We start from the raw sequence: 17,552 nt of genomic DNA, 5'->3' as shown, positions 1-17,552 counted from the left end.
AAGAGCGAGGGGTCACCCATCACGGCTCGCCATATTAGGACCTGGGCCAGCCAGGATCCTGTACAGTCAAGCATAAAAAAGTGTGTCCTAAATGGAAATTGGTCTGCCATTCCCAGGGAAATGCAGGATGAAATTAAGCCTTATAGCCACTGCTGTCTGATTGTCTGTTATGGGGTAATTGTGTTGTTATGCCAAAAAAAGGCAGGGAAAATCTTGTGCGAGATTTACACAGTATCTACCCAGGCATTGTCATGATGAAGGCCATTGCCAGGTCTCACATTTGGTGGCCTGGCATTGACCCGGACTTGGAGTCAAGCGTGCGTCAGTGCAACACTTGCATGCAGCTGAGTAACGCACCTGTGGAGGCTCCACTGAGTCTGTGGTCATGGCCATCCGAAACGTGGTCAAGGATCCCCATAGACTTTGCTGGCCCCTTTCTCCAGTTCTAGTGAGTTAGCTTAGTTTCATTTTAGTTCAGTTTTTTTTTCAAAAGGGGGCGTTACCAGCCACTTACGCCGGTTTTGCAAGTTTATGCAGCGAAAAGTTACTCCAAACTAACTTAGAATGGAGTAAGTGTCGACTTTCGTACGCTCAGAAAAACCTTGCGTACACTTTAGAATTAGGTGCAGGCAGGTAGCCAGAGATTGGGGCGGAGGGGGGGAGGGGGGGGAAGGGAAGTTAGAGGGAAGTTAGGGGATTTTCCAAAGCATTAAACACTTCACTTTTACCAATAAAGAGCCACCATCACTAGTAAATGATAAATAAATCAATAAATGAACCAATCAAAAAAAAATCAAAAATTAAAAAATAAAATAAACATTCAATCAATAAATAAAAAATTTAAAGTTTCTACTCACCTACTGCAGCACCTATACGCTCGGGAGCAACGAGGAGGAGTTCGGATGGGCCCCGGCGCCAACGAGGTGCTGGTCGGGTGGGCCCCGCCACCGAGGAGGTAAGGGCAGGCAGGCCACTCGGCCCGGGATAGGGACGGCGAACATCTCGACGTCCCTTCGGCCAGGGATAAGGTCGCCCAGAGACAGGATGTGCTGGGAGGCCGTGGAGCTACTGCGCATGAGCGCAGACTCCACTGCGCACACGCTCAGCTGCCGGCACTCTTTTTGGCCCAGGGCTGTAGCTCCGCCCCCAGCTGCTTGTGCTGCACTGCGTTGACTGTGAAACATGCCTGCTGGACTTGGAGAATCGCGAGATAAGTTTTAGGCGCTTTTTTAATTCCAAAAAATAGGCAGGCCTCTTGGAGTGCACCGTTCTGGGGAGGACATCTGAAACTTGGGCCCCATGAGAATAAATAAACTGGAGTAAGGTCATGCCTGAACTAGCTCACCGTACTTAGCCTCGTGGAGTTATTCGATACTTAACAGATAGCTCTTTCAAAGAGCCGGCACAGGCATGATGGACCGAATGGCCTCCTACTGTGCTGTGTCATTCTATGATTCATGAACTAGCACACAAGGGCCATAAAGGACAAAAGATCAGCTCCACTGCATAATTCCAACGTTTTCTCTTTGTATTTCGAAGTTAATCACGTGAACCACACCAGTATATTCATCATCCCCCAAATCTCCGCCATTGAATATTGGTTGGTTGTTCTCCACAGAAGACATTTCTGAGCGCCCAGCACACAGGAACCATGGCATCTGTGAAGCCTTGTGCACATCCTCAATCCACAATTGGCAGTCGTGCCTTCAGCTGCCCAAGCCCTAAACTCTGTAATTCGCTTCCTAAACATCTTCACCCCTTTCCCCTCCTTTAAGACGTTACTTAAAACCTACATCTTTGACTGAGCTTTTGGTCTTCTGTCCTAATATCTCCTTATGTGGCTCGGTGTCAAATTTTGTTTGCTAACACTCCTGTGAAGTTTGCAAAGTTTTACTACGTTAAAGGCGGTATACAAGTACAAATCCCGATAAAAAGCTTTGCCTCTACTTATCCCTGTATAAAAGGAATATCATTGTCTGTACTTGTCCCTGTAAGCTTGAATCCCAATCCTTAACTAATTCTTTTTAAAGAAATAATAAATTGACACTGCTTTATTTGGGAGACAGCTTGACATATGCACTACTTTGGGATTGAATAAGTTCTTGCAAACTCTACTCTCTCGCTAAATACTTACCAATTTTATTTTACTTGCGTTTTGCAGTTCGGGGCATGTAGTCTAAGTTCAGTATCCTGCTTACATTGATCTTATCTATCCCCATCAGCAGTTACAAACCCTGCATCTTGCTGACCTCTCAACCTCTCCTCCAGTAAAAATAATTACTCAGCTCAGCCAGTCTTTATAACCCATGGGCGGATGCTTTTCAAACCAACTTCATCGCTTTTCATGGACACTCCCTTATCTGATAAAGTCCAACTTTGTGCCTCTTCAAAATCAAGACCAAAAGGCAGAACAATCAAGCTACTTGCAAATCCGTTTGTGGACCTCCCACACGGTTGCTCAGAGTGAGTCGGAGGATATGGTGGGAGTTTGTGAGCAAGGTATCACTGCCTGGGCGGCAACGTGGGCGATAACAGATTGGACGTCCTTCTACTGAAAATTAATTTCAATGGAAAGGAAATCCGGAGGGTTCTGCAAATGGAGCACAACCCTTCCCGTCTCACCAGATTACCTCCCAGGGGCAAAGATTAATATCGGAGTGAGAGACAGTGAAGTAAGTCAATCATATGGCACAGCGGGCAGCTATTAGGCCCATCGTGCCAGTGCTGGCTCTTTGATGGAGCTATCCAATTAGTCCCACTCCCTCTGATCTTTCTCTATCGCCATGCAAAGTTTCCTTTTTTCAGTAAATATCCAATTTCCTTTGAAATCTGCTTCCACCACCCTTTCAGGTAATGCATTCCAGATTGTAACAACTCGTTGCATAAAAAAAAATGCTCATCCCCCCCCTTGGATTGTTTGCTCATTATCTTCAATCTGTGTCCTCTGGCTACCGACTCTCCCGCCAGTTTCTCCTCATCTACTCTATCAAAACCCCATTATAATTGTGAGCACTTCTATTGATTCTCCCCTTAACCTTCTCTGCACTAATAGCAACTTTTATTTCTATAGCGCCTTTAAAGTAGTAAAACATCCCAAGGCGCTTCACAGCAGTGCTATGAGACAAAACAGATAAACTAAGGAGAATAATCGCAGGTTGTAAAGTGTTTATGATGTCCAGCTTTCCCATGAACCAATAAGAATATTTTGACAGGTTTTATCAGTGCTTGTAAAGCATGTTGTGCGTTGTACGCAAGCCCTTTTAATTAATAGATTTCCTGTGGTATTTCTCCTGACTAATCTGTGGCCCTGCTCCTCCAAGCTCACTTAGATAAGCAGTTGTCTGTCAACGCTGGAGGTCAAGCAGAGAGCAATTGCAACAGTTGGGAAATGTTCACCTCCAGGTCAGAAAAATCCACGATTGAAATTGAAATGCTTGGCCTTCTAAAAATAATGATTGCTACGCAACTGTAACAGCATGTGATGTCTGGAATGTGGCACACAAGGACTTTTATGTGTATCATTGATGGAGCCAGAAAAGGTGATATCGCAGTATACAAATATTCCAACTGACGTACTTAAAATAACTAAGTATTGAGTTTGTGACTTATGCGCTACATTAAGAAATACTAAACTGTTCTGATTGAATTCCTTTTTGTAATTAAGATGATGATGCCAAAGAATTAATGGGATTAAAACAAAGCTGCTTTTTTGAAAAGGTGCTGAATCATTTGAAGGACATGTTTGGAAAAGCTGAACCGCATTCCATGAAAGCCAATCTAAGTCGCACTGACTAACCATTGTTGTTGAGAAATAAATTGTCAACAAAAGCCTAACACATTTTAACATGAGAAAGGTCTCAGATAGTTTGAGAACCATAGAATCTTACAGCACAGAAGGAGGCCAATTGGTTCATCATCATCATGTGCAGTCCCTCGAAATTGAGGATGACTTGCTTCCACTCTAAAAGTGAGTTCTCAGGTGGCTGTACAGTCCAATATGGGAATTACAGTCTCTGTCACAGGTGGGGCAGACAGTGGGTTGAAGGAAAGGGGGGATGGGGCGTCCGGTTTGCCGCACACTCCTTCCGCTGTCTGTGTTTGGTTTCTGCATGCTCTCGGCGACGAGACTCGTGGTGCTCAGCGCCCTCCCGGATGCTTTTCCTCCATTTTGGGTGGTCTTGGGCCAGGGATTCCCAGGTGCCAGTGGGGATGTTACACTTTATCAAGGAGGCTTTGAGGGTGTTCTTGAAGCATTTCCTCTGCCCACCTGGGGATCGCTTGCCATGTAGGAGTTCCAAGTAGAGCACTTGCTTAGGGAGTCTCGCGTTGGGCATGCGGACCATGTGGCCCACCCAACGGAGCTCGTCGAGTGTGATCAGTGCTTCGATGCTGGGGATGTTGGCCTGAGCGAGAACACTGATGTTGGTGCGTCTATTCTCCCAGGGGATTTGCAGGATCTTGCGGAGCAGCGCTGGTGGTACTTCTCCAGTGCTTTGAGGTGTATGCTGTACATAGTCCACATCTCTTAGTCATATAGGAAGGCTCTGTAGTCCATAAGCTTGGTGCCAGATTTAAGGTCCTGGTCTTCAAACACTCTCTTCCTTTGGCAACTGAAGGCTGCGTTGGCACACTGGAGGTGGTGTTGAACCTCATCATCGATGTCTGCCCTTGCTGATAGTAGGCTCCCAAGGTATGGAATATGGTCCACGTTGTCCAAGGCCGAGCTGTGGATTCTGATGACCGGGGGGCGGTGCTGTGTGGCGGGATCAGGTTGGTGGAGAACCTTTGTCTTACGGATGTTTAGCATAAGGCCCATGTTTTCATACGCTTCGGTGAAGATGTTGACAATGGCTTGGAGTTCGGCCTCAGTGTGCGCAGACGCAAGTGTCGTTCGCGTACTGTAGCTCGATGACAGAGGATGGGACAACCTTGGATCTATCCTGGAGGCGATGTAGGTTGAACAGATTCCCATTACAGCTTGCATGTCGTTGTGGAGCAGGCGGAGGATGCCGACAAACTTTTGGGGGCAGCCGAAACGGAGGAGGACGCTCCATAGTTCTTCATGGTTGATGGTGTCAAAGGCCTTTGTGAGCTCAAGGAAGGCCATGTACAAGGGTTGGTGCTGTTCCCTGCATTTCTCTTGCAGTGTCGCGTGGTGAAGATCATGTCCGTTGTACCCCGTAGTGGATGGAATCCGCATTGTGACTCTGGGAGGAGCTCTTCAGCCACAGGGAGAAGACGGTTGAGGAGGATTCTAGCGATGATTTTCACAATGGCCGACAGCAGGGAGATTCCTCTGTAGTTGCCACAGTTGGACTTGTCCCCTTTTTTTGAAGATGGTCTCAATTACGGCATCTCTGAGATCTCCTGGCATGCTCTCCTCCTTCCAGATAAGAGAGATGAGGTCATGCATTCGTGCCAATAGTGCTTCTCTGCCATATTTTAGTGCCTCAGCAGGGATTCCATCTGCTCCTGATGCCTTGTTGTTCTTAAGCTGACGGATGGCCTTTTCTACCTTGTGCAGGGCTGGGGTTTTGCTGAGATGGTAGCGGGTAGCATGCTGCGGGATGGAGTCGAGGACACTCGTGTCGAAGGCAGAGTCTCGGTTAAGGAGATCTTCGAAGTGCTCCTTCCAACGGGCCCTGACTGCCTCGGTGTCCTTCATGAATGCCTCTCCGTTCTTGGCCAGCAGTGGGGTGGGGTTTCAAACAGCACTGTTTCGGTTCTTTGAAAGAGCTGTCCAATTAGTCCCACTCCCCTGCTCTTTCCCCACAGTCCTTCAGTTTTCTCCCCTTCATTGTTTTTATCCAATTCCCTTTCAGGTAGTGCAATCCAGATCATAACAACACGCTGCATAAAAAATATTCTCTTCATCTCAGCTCCAGATCTTTTGCTAATGACCTTAAATCTGTTTCCTCTGCTTACTGATCCTCCTGCCAGTGGAAACTATTACTCGATCAAAACCCTTCATTATTTTGAATGCCTTTAAGTAGAACAATCCCAGCTTCTCTAGTCTCTCCAAGTCTTCATGCAAATGGGAACTTTCCTAACTTTAGTCATTGGTTCTCACAGGAACAGGTATTTAATTAAGACTCAACTTGAAGTCTTAAAGCAATTTTACCTCTATCTTACATCCCACTTTCCTTTGGTATTGCAAAGTTTCATCACCCTTGCTGCAAGGTTTGCAGGCTGTCCAGAACACCCACTGTATACTTCACGGGAGGAGGCCATTCAGCCCCTCGAGCCTGTTGCACCATTCAATCAGATCATCGTTGATCTATACCTCAACTTCATCTTTGATCCTTATCTCTTGATAGCCTCAGACAGTCTTGAAAATTTTAAATGAGCTGATATCGACAGCATATCCTCCAAATCTCTTATTGTGTCAATTAATTAATTTCTACCACTGTTCACCTATGTGTGACACCACCCACCCTTGAATTGCTAGCCAGTTCTTTGCTCATTAATCGCACTGGAATAAAATCATGGCAGTTAATCCATATCAGTTTGATACATCATGTTTTGAACAGGGAGACAGCCTAGAGCTAGTTTAAGAACATAAGGAAAAAGTCAAGCATCAAGACAAGGCCAGTTGGCCCATCAATTCATTCTTGTTGGTACGACAATACACCCAGTCTAGTTTATTGAAATTTGAACTTTTCTATTGAGGACTTTGATTCTCTAAACGTAACTGGTAAATCATTCCAAATATCTAATGCCAGTGGAATGAAGAAATTGTTTGAGAGAGATAGGTTTTGAATTTTTTTTCACTATTTACATTTCTGACGATGCTCTGGCCTAAATTAGCTTGAAATAATATCCTGGCTCACTTGAGTTGCCATAATTGTTCAACAATTCCATCATCATTGTATTGTGCATCTACCAGGATGGTAGAAGGTGAACTAGATCGGCCTTGGCCTTTTTCCAAACAGCAATTCCTATGTTCCGAGAGCTTTCCTTCCCATTGCCCCAATTGAGGTGGACAAGCAATCTGCTGCCAAGGAACTACCAATTATGCTTTTGCACCAGCCATCAGGGGGAGAGGAGTGGTGCGAGTTGAAAGGCTGTCTGCTTTCAGCATCCTACTTTCTCTCCGCCCTCCCCTTCCTGCCCAGAAACAATGGTATGTCTCAGTCAGCCCTCACCAAGAATGGTGATTCACACTGGTGACCTTGGTTTTTAAACCAGTTTTCTCATCAACAGAATTTATTGATTTTTAAAAAATTAAACTGACGAGCCCAGTAGGTGCTTTGCTCGGAATGTCCTGTTGTTTTACCAACATACCAAGAGTTACCCGAGAATGACAGTAACACAAATACTGGATGAATGGGCTTCATTTTCTTTCCTCACCACACACCTTTTGCCTGAAGGTGCTGCAATGCTGGGTGTCACTCCACAGCAGCTGACTGCCCATCTGCCCATCCTTCATCTGGGAGCTGAGGCATTGAGTGTTACCAAGCTACTCAACTGCAGTAGCCATCGAGGCTAAGCCTGATCTCAACCTTACCAAATGTACACACTCACAAGTGTGCTATCTAGGAAAAAATTGTAATTAGGAGTAGGAGGCCAGACTAATTCCTCCTTTCCCTTGCCCAGGAATGCTGCAATCAATTGTAGCACCCTTACTATTAGCCTGTCTGCAAACTTATCACAGACCAGCGATCCAACCTCCGATCTTTGGATTGGGTATGGCTTTGGTTCCACACAGGGTGGGTCATTTGGGGAGTGCCTAGATTGAATTTTCTACTTTTGTGGTGTCAGCTATGGCTCAGTCAGTCGCATTCTCGCCACTGAATCAGAAGGTCAGGAGTTTAAGTCCCACTCCAGGGACTCGAGCCCAAAATCTAAGCTGACACTCCGGTGCAGTACTGAGGGAGAGCTTTCAGCCACATATCCGCAGCATAACTAAGACTGCTTATTTCCACCTCCGTAACATTGCCTGTCTCCGCCCTTGCCTCAGCTCATCCGCTGCTGAAGCCCTCATCCATGCCTTTGTTACCTCTAGACTTGACTATTCCAACGCACTCCTGGCTGTCCTCCCACATCCTACCCTACATAAACTAGTGGTGATTCAAAACTCAGCTGCCCGCACCCTAACTCGCACTAAGTGCTGCTCACCCATCACCCTGTGCTCGCTGACCTACATTGGCTCCCGGTTAAGCAACGCCTCGATTTCAAAATTCTCATCCTTATTTTCAAATCCCTCCATGGTCTCACCCCTCCCTATCTCTGTAATCTCCTCCAGCCCCACAACCTCGTGAGATATCTGCGCTCCTCTAATTCTGCTCTCCTGAGCATCCCTGATAATAATCGCTCCACCATCGGTGGCCGTGCCTTTTGTTGCCTAAGCCCCAAGCTCTGGGACTCCCTACCTAAACCGCTCAGTCTCTCTACCTCTCTTTCCTCCTTCAAGACGCTCCTTAAAATCTACCTCTTTGACCAAGCTTTTGGTCACCTGCGCTAATTTCTACTTATGCGGCTCGGTGTCAAATTTTTTCTCATAATACTCTTGTGAAGCACCTTGGGATGTTTCACTAAGTTAAAGGTGTTATATAAAATATAAGTTGTTGTTGCACTATTGGAGGTGCCATCTTTTGGAAGAGACGTTAAACCGAGACCCCGTTTGCCCTCTCAGGTGGACATAAAAGATCCCATAGCACTATTTCGAAGCAGAGCAGGGGAGTTCTCTCCCACTCCCGGTGTCCTGGCCAATATTTATCCCTCATATCAACATCACTAAAACAGATTATCTGGTCATTAGCACATTGTTGTTTGTGGAACCTTGCTGTGCGCAAATTGGCTGCCGCGTTTCCTACGTGACAACAGCGCCTGCACTTCAAAACTACTTCATTGGCTATAATGCGCTTCAGGAGATCCTGTTTAGAAATGCAAGTCTTTTTTTTCATAAAATATTATACATTAAGATGATACCTGTTTAAAACCAACAGGAAATACATGTCTAAGAAGCAATTCCAAAATGTTGGAAAGTAGTGCTTGGCCACAGAGATAGGTAGTTCCTGAAGTATCTGTATAAATGTGAAAAGCTTGAGGCATATCTGGAACCAGCCAGACATTTCCTGAATGAACCAGGTCAATAAAGACGCACATGCGCTGATCTTTGTATAAAAAACGTCAAGGCAGCAGAAAACAAAGAGCCTCAGTTTTCAAACACTCTTCAACCAATGACACTGCAAGTGTGTTTAGTATTCGCGATTACACTTTCTCAAGGAATTTATTAAATTGGCTTCTGTCTACCTGCTGCAATTGTTGTTCAATACTCCTTCATGTAGATAGTTTGGAAGCCCAGTTTATGTCACTGGAGGGCGACGATTGCACTTTCCCAGAGTCAGGGAGAAACAGGTACAGTGCAATGGCATCAACTCACACCATCACCATTACAAGAACAGTATCCCTAACTATTCAAATATTGTATCCCTACATCTGGATTGCTAGCAGCACATCAACCGTCAAAGAGTAAATTCATTTTAATTTTTTTAACTTGTACTTTACTTTAGGATGTCAGCCGTGACTCAGTTAGTAGCACTCTCACCTCAGAGTCATGGGTTCAAGCCCCACTCCAGAGACTGAGCACATAACCAAGGCTAACACTCCCAGTGCAATACTGAGGGAGCGCTGCATTGTCGGAGGTGCCAACTTTCGGACGAAACATTAAACGGAGAAACCGTCTGCCCTCTCGGGTGAATGGAAAAGATCCCACGGCACTATTCGAAGAGCAGGAGTCCTGGCCAATATGTATTCCTCAACAAACATCATGAAAAACCAGATTATCTGGTCATTATCACAATGACGCTAATTGGCACTGCGTTTCAACAGTCAACACTTCAAAAGTATTTCATTGGCTGTGAAGTGCTTTGCAACATCCTGTAGTCGTGAAAGGTGCTATATAAGTGCAACTTCTTTCTTTTCAAATCTATATTTCATGATGTTTTTTGAGCTGTTCAATGTGGAAGATCTCACTGCGTGAAACTGGAACGATGATCTATTCTTGGCACCGTGTCTCAGCATCACGTACTGTGAATTGAGGTGTAGAACATGCAGTGTCCTCATTCAGGCTAACATCCTCAGCATTGAAGCACTGACCACACTCGGTCAGCTCCGCTGGGCAGGCCACATAGTCCACATGCCAGACACGAGACTCCCAAAGCAAGTGCTCCACCCAGAGCTCCTTCACGGCAAACGAGCCAAAGGTGGGCAGCGGAAACGCTACAAGGACACCTTCAAAGTCTCCCTGATAAAGTGCGACATCCCCACCGACACCTGGGAGTCCCTGGCCCAAGTCTGCCCTAAGTGGAGGAAGTGCATCCGAGAGGGCACTGAGCACCTCGAGTCTTAACGCCGAGAGCATGCAGAAATCAAGCACAGGCAGCGAAAAGAGCATGTGGCAAACCAGTCCCACCCACCCTTTCCCTCAACGACTAACTGTCCCACGTGTGACAAAGTCTGTGGCTCTCGTATTGGACTGTTCAGCCACCAAAGAATTCACTTCAAGAGTGGAAGCAAGTCTTCCTCGATTCCAAGGGACTGCTTATGATGATTGTCATGTATCTCACATTACTGTATATAACTGTATCTTATCATGCTATACATGACTGTAACTAGATATGACCTGTAACAATAAGCATACCTTACCACCAGGGGTGCACTTGCAGGAGACACTCCATACCTGTCCCACTGAGGTATATAAAGGGAGGTCTCAGGCAAGTGCAGCACTGGAGAGCTGGAATTAAAGGTGCAGGTCCTGAGTGACCTTGACTTCAGCATATGTCTCATGTAAGTCAGTACATTAGAGTCAGGACTTAACAGTGGTGACGAGTTACAGGATCACAGAATCCACAGAATGGCTACCAACAGCTCAGATGAGAAATATAATGCTGGAGACAATTGGGATGACTTTATAGAAAGGCTCCAGCAAAGCTTTGTGACCAAAGACTGGCTGGGCGACGATAAGACAGACAAGAGAAGAGCCCATTTCTTGACCAGCTGTGGCTTGGAAACATACGCTTTAATGAAAGACTTGATGGCACCCGAGAAACCAGCAAGCAAGTCGTTTGAGGAGTTGAGCACATTGGTGAGAGATCACCTGAAGCCAGCGAGCAGCCTACACATGGCCAGACACAGGTTCTACAACTACAGACGCTGTGTGGGCCAAAGCATACCCGACTTCGTGGCGGAACTTCGGAGGCTGGCTAGTTCATGTGAGTTCCCCGATGAACTAAGGAGCGAAGTACTGAGAGACTTTTTTATTGAAGGAATAAGCCACACAGGCATATTCCGAAAGCTTATAGAGACTAAGAACTTGACTCTAGAGGCAGCAGCACTGATCGCATTGACATTCTTGGCAGGCGAAGCAGAAACGAGGCTGATCTATACTTCGAGTACGACAACCAACGAGGCATCGGAACAAGGGATTCACATTGTAAAACAAACCGCTACCCCCACACACAGACAAAGGCAGGAGAGCAGGCCTTCAACAGCAGACAGTGGTGCCAAAAGCCACCAAAATCAAGGGCCATATGAACGGCCGATCACACCTCATCAACCCACAATGCGAGCAATCAACAACAGATTGAGAGAAGCTCAAGGGAGATCAGCCAGACGCAGCTCATCCTTCGGAAACAATGGAAACGGTCTGTGTTGGAGATGTGGGGGAAGGCACTCAACCAGGGTGTGTCGATTTCAGCATGCCATTTGCAGAAACTGCAACTACACAGGGCATCTGGCTCGCATGTGCAGAAAAACAGCAGCTCGGCTGGTATATGAATCGGAAGGGTCGGAAAGTGGACCAGAAGACGGTTGGAACAGTGCACGGGACGCTGAGGTACAGCGGGTTAACACGATCAATGTCCACTGTTCGTACACCAAGACGCCTCCAATTATGATGAGGGTTCTACTCAACGGGATACCCGTCAACATGGAACTGGACACGGGGGCCAGTCAATCCCTCATGAGCGTCCAACAATTTGAACAGCTGTGGCTGCACAAAAGCAACAGGCCAAAACTCACAAAGATCGACACCAAACTAAGGACCTATACTAAAGAAATCGTCCCAGTCCTTGGCAGCGCCATGCTCTCAGTCACACACAAAGGGATGGTGAACCGACTTTCCCTGTGGATTGTCCCCGGAGATCTCTCAACCCTGTTGGGGAGAAGCTGGCTAGCAGAACTTAATTGGAAATGGGATGATGTTCACGCCATGTCGTCAGAGGAACGGACCTCCTGCTCAACAGTTCCACGCCGTTTTGAACATCTCTTTCAGCCAGGTGTGGGCACCTTCAAAGGGGCTAAAGTTAGAATCTACATCACACAGGATGCTAGACTGGTCCATCACAAGGCTAGAGCTGTGCCTTATGTGATGAGGGAAAAGATTGAAAATGAACTGGACTGGCTTCTGCGGGAAGGCATAATTTCTCCCGTGGAATTCAGCGACGGGGCAAGCCCCATCGTCCCCGTCATGAAGCCTGCTGGATCCGTGCGAATCTGTGGGGATTACAAGCCGACCATAAACAGAGTCTCCCTACAGGACCAATACCCGCTGCCCAGAGCGGAGGACCTATTTGCCACGTTGGCTGGAGGAAAACTTTTCTCGAAACTTGACCTCACATCTGCGTATATGACGCAAGAACTGACCAAAGAATCTAAGCTACTCACCACCATCAACACACATTGAGGCCTTTTTGTGTACAATCGATGCCCATTCGGCATCAGGTCGGCAGCTGCTATATTCCAGCGCAACATGGAGAGTCTGCTCAAGTCCATCCTGGGGACGGTTGTGTTTCAATAAGGCACGCAACCTTCTATGTTCCAAGAGTGTTTTAGCATTTTTTGACCCAGGTAAAAAGTTAGTCCTTACGTGTGATGCATCAGCGTACGGGGTCGGGTGCGTTTTACAGCACGTCAATGATGCGGGTAAATTGCAGCCCGTTGCTTATGCCTCCAGGTCACTTTCGTGGGCGGAGCGCGGGTACGGTATGGTTGAGAAGGAGGTGCTCGCGTGCGTGTATGTTGTCGAAAAAATGCACCAATACCTTTTTGGGGCCAAGTTTGCATTAGAAACCGACCACAAACCCCTCATGTCCCTACTATCCGAGTGCAAGGCAATCAACGCCAACGCCTCAGCGCGCATTCAGCGGTGGGCACTCATGCTGGCGGCTTACGACTACACGATAAGGCACAGATCAGGCACAGGCAACTGTGCCGACGCGTTTAGCAGGCTACCCCTGGCGACCACAGAAGGGTCCGACGAACAGGACTGTGAGATGGTCATGACAATCAATGCCTTTGAATCCACAGGTTCGCCCATGAAGGCTCGCCAAATCAGAGCCTGGTCGACCAGCGACCCCACGTTATCTCCAGTTAAAAGATGCGTTTTAACCGGTGACTGGGCAGAGGCCCGCGATGCCTGCCCCGAGGAGGTCAAACCCTTCCATAGGCGCATGCATGAACTCTCACTACAGGCAGACTTCTTGATGGGGGGCAGCCGAGTAGTTATGCCCTTACGAGGCAGGGAGACGTTTGTCCGGGAGCTCCATCGCAAGCACCCAAGGATCGTCCTTATGAAGCCATAGCCAGATCTCATGTCTGGTGGCCTGGCATTGACGTGGACTTGGAGCTCTCTGTCCGTCGGTGCACCATTTGTGCCCAACTCAGTAATGCCCCCAGGGAGGCCCCCCTAAGCCCCTGGCCCTGGCCCATCAAACCGTGGTCGTGGGTGCATGTAGACTATGCGGGTCCATTCATGGGCAAAATGTTCCTCGTAGTCATTGATGCATTTTCAAAATGGATCGAGTGCACCATTTTAAACTCGAGCACCACCTCCACCACTGTGGAGAGCCTTAGAACCATGTTTGCAACGCACGGCATTCCTGACATCTTGGTCAGTGATAATGGTCTATGCTTCACCAGCGCAGAATTTCCCAATTCTATAGTTGACCACGGTATAAATCACGTTAAGACGGCACCTTTCAAGCCGGCTTCCAATGGCCAGGCGGAGCGAGCAGTGCAGATCATTAAACAAGGCATGCTCAGAATCCAAGGTCCCACGCTGCAGAGCCGCCTGTCGTGACTGCTGCTGGCATACAGATCTCGTCTGCATTCGTTGACTGGGATTCCCCCCACGCAACTATTGATGAAACGAACCTTGAAGACCAGGCTCTCGTTAATCCTCCCAGGTATGGATGAAATTGCTGAGGCTAAGCGTCAAAAGCTAACTGAGTACCATGACCGAAATTCGAGGGTGAGGTGGAATGAGATAGGAGACAAAGTGTCTGTGCTAAACTATGGCCGGTATCTAAAATGGCTTGCAGGGACAGTAACAGACAAAGAGGGAAACAGGCTGCTGGTTGTACAAATGGACAATGGCCAAACCTGCCAGAGGCATATAGACCAAGTAAAAAGTAGATTCACTGATAGCACTGAAGAATCAGAGGCAGACTACAATGTGGAACTCATACCACACCTGGTGGGCAGACAGGTGGAACAACCTGAGGAAAGGGCAGTCTCAACAGACAGCCCAGGCGAGATACCAGCAATCATACCGAACGAAACAGACAGCCCAGGCGAGATACCAGCAATCACACCGAACGAAAAACAGGCACCAAGGCAAACAACTGAACCACAACTAAGACGCTCCACGCGAGAGCGCAGACCACCTGAAAGACTGAATCTATAAAGGCCATAAGACCTTGGGGGAGGGTGATGTCATGTATCTCACATTACTGTATATAACTGTATCATACCATGCTATACGTGACTGTAACTGGATATAACCTGCAACAATAAGCATACCTTACCACCAGGGGTGCACTTGCAGGAGACACTCAATACCTGTCCCACTGAGGTATATAAGGGGAAGTCTCAGGCAAGTGCAGCACTTGAGAGCTGGAATTAAAGGTGCAGGTCCTGAGTGACCTTGACTTCAGCATGTGTCTCGTGAAAGTCAGTACATTAGAGTCAGGACTTAACAATGATGATGATGATGAGAACATGCAGAATAAAGCTCTCTCTACACTGTCCCATCAAGCACTCCTAAAGTCAAGAGGCTGCGGTTACACACCCCAGTTCCAGAACTTTGAACACACAATATGGCTGAGATTCTGGTGCAGCACTGAGGGAGTGCTGCATTGTTGAACACTTCACGTTGAGGTCCAGTTATAGGTCTTCTCATAGAACTAAGGAAAAAGAGTCCTGTGTCCCCAATATTCTTCCACCAACCAACAGTAGATTACCAAATTATTCATTTCATTGCTGTTTGTGGAACTTTACGATGTGAAATCACTGTCATGTTTGTTTACAGGTGCTCTTCAAAATAATTCTTTGTTATGTTTCCGCGAGACATGACAAAGCATTATATAAATGCACACCTTTATTTTTCTCTTAACAGCATTCTTTGACCAGTAATGCTAGAAGATCCCTACAACACAAAAGGAAATCCTCCTCAATATACATACACATATCTAACATCTTTATGACCTCTCCGATAAAGGACCATGTTATTCTGTAACAGTTTGTGCTGAACTAAGAGCCAATTTGCGCTATGGGACTCACATGAACTAAGAATTAGGTTGTGACAACTCCAATCTCATTTCATGTAAACTCCTTGCAGTCAACGGCAAGGTGAGAGTTTCAAGGCAAGAGCTTTCACTCCTGCTTTTATTACAGAGACAGAGTTTATTCAGTGTCAGCTTGTTAGGTATTGATAAGCTGTTCTCGAATTAATTCATAATCAAGTCCACGGCTGATGGTAACAATAAAGTTGTGCAACAATTTGGATAAGCAAATTGCAGGGGTAATCAGAACAACTCTGGGGAGGAGAGGAAATTCAAAACTGAAGCAGGGGAAAAGTGAAATGTTTTAAGGCGATCAGATTTCCTGTATCAATGGATGTACTGACAGGAATGTTACACCATATAACGTGCAATACTTTACTTTGCTGCAAGGGTGAATCTCTGTTCAAGTGCTCTTACGAGCATGTGAAATTGACAGGCAGGAAAAGACCAGCTGGTCCATCAAGCCTGCCCCATACCATGATGGCCGGAGCATTGTGAATAAACACTTCCGTCCCTCCCTACCCCACTTCCCACAGCCATGAAAAAGACCACAGAGCCAATAAAGGAAAAAAAACTCTGGAAAATTCCTCTCTGACCCCTCAAGCGATGGAAACCAATCCAAGGGATCACATGGGCCAAGTGTTATCTATAGAGCCTCTTATCTTCCATATGATGCCATCTCTGCCCCAGTCAAGACCCAGTCTAGCTCCCTCTTGAAGTCCTGCAGAGAGTCAGCACCCACCACACCAGCCGGCAACACATTCCAGAGGCTCACTCTCTGGAAAACGAAGAACCGCTTAACGTCCAGTCTATCCCTACTCTCAGAGTTTACACACACGTTCCCTAATCCTCCCCAATCTGTTTAACTGGAATAATCTATCAATAGGCACCCTATCCAGCCCTAGGCAGGAGCGGAACCAATGTCCTAGGGGGAATGTTTGCTAGTGCTGTTGGGGAGGAGTTAAACGAATATGGCAGGGGGATGGGAACCAATGCAGGGAGACAGAGGGAAACAAAATGGAGACAGAAGCAAAAGACAGAAAGGAGATGAGTAAAAGTGGAGGGCAGAGAAACCCAAGGCAAAAACCAAAAAGGGCCACTGTAAAGCAAAATTCTAAAGGGTCAAAGTGTAATAAAAAGGCAAGACTGAAAGCTCGGTGCCTCAATGCGAGGCATACTCGGATCCCAGGAGAGGGCTCTGAGCTAGTTAGAGTGGGTGAGAGCTCAGATGAACAGGACCCCAAGAAAGAATGCAAAAGGCAGGAGGCAACAGAGCAGAATAGCACTGGAGTAAGTGTAAACCACAAGGTGATAGGAAGGGACAATATGTATGAATATAAAGGGACTGCAGGAGGGGTCAAAACTAAAAATCATGGTTTAAAAACTAGTATTAAAACACTCTACCTAAACGCACGCAGCATTCGAAATAAAGTAAATGAGTTGACGGCACAAATCATTACAAATGGGTATGATTTGGTGGCCATTACAGAAACGTGGTTGCAGGGTGGCCAAGACTGGGAATTAAACATACAGGGGTATCTGACAATTCGGAAAGATAGACAAGAAGGGAAAGGAGGTGGGGTAGCTCTGTAATAAAGGATGATATCAGGGCAGTTGTGAGAGACGATATTGGCTCCAATAAACAAAATGTTGAATCATTGTGGGTGGAGATTAGAGATAGTAAGGGGAAAAAGTCACTGGTGGGCATAGTTTATAGGCCCCCAAATAATAACTCCACGGTGGGGCGGACAATAATCAAGGGAATAATGGAGGCATGTGAAAAAGGAACAGCAGTAATCATGGGAGATTTTAACCTACATATCGATTGGTCAAATCAAATCGCATGGGGCAGCCTTGAGGAGGAATTCATGGAATGCATACGGGATTGTTTCTTAGAACAGTATGTTATAGAACCTACAAGGGAGCAAGCTATCTTAGATCTGGTCCTGTGTAATAAGACAGGAATAATAAATGATCTCCTAGTAA

The sequence above is a fragment of the Pristiophorus japonicus genome, chromosome 14 (assembly GCF_044704955.1).
Source record: "Pristiophorus japonicus isolate sPriJap1 chromosome 14, sPriJap1.hap1, whole genome shotgun sequence".
NCBI classification, from domain to species: domain Eukaryota; kingdom Metazoa; phylum Chordata; class Chondrichthyes; family Pristiophoridae; genus Pristiophorus; species Pristiophorus japonicus.
The sequence above is the reverse complement of the archived record's forward strand: the minus strand, read 5'-3'. Positions refer to the sequence as shown.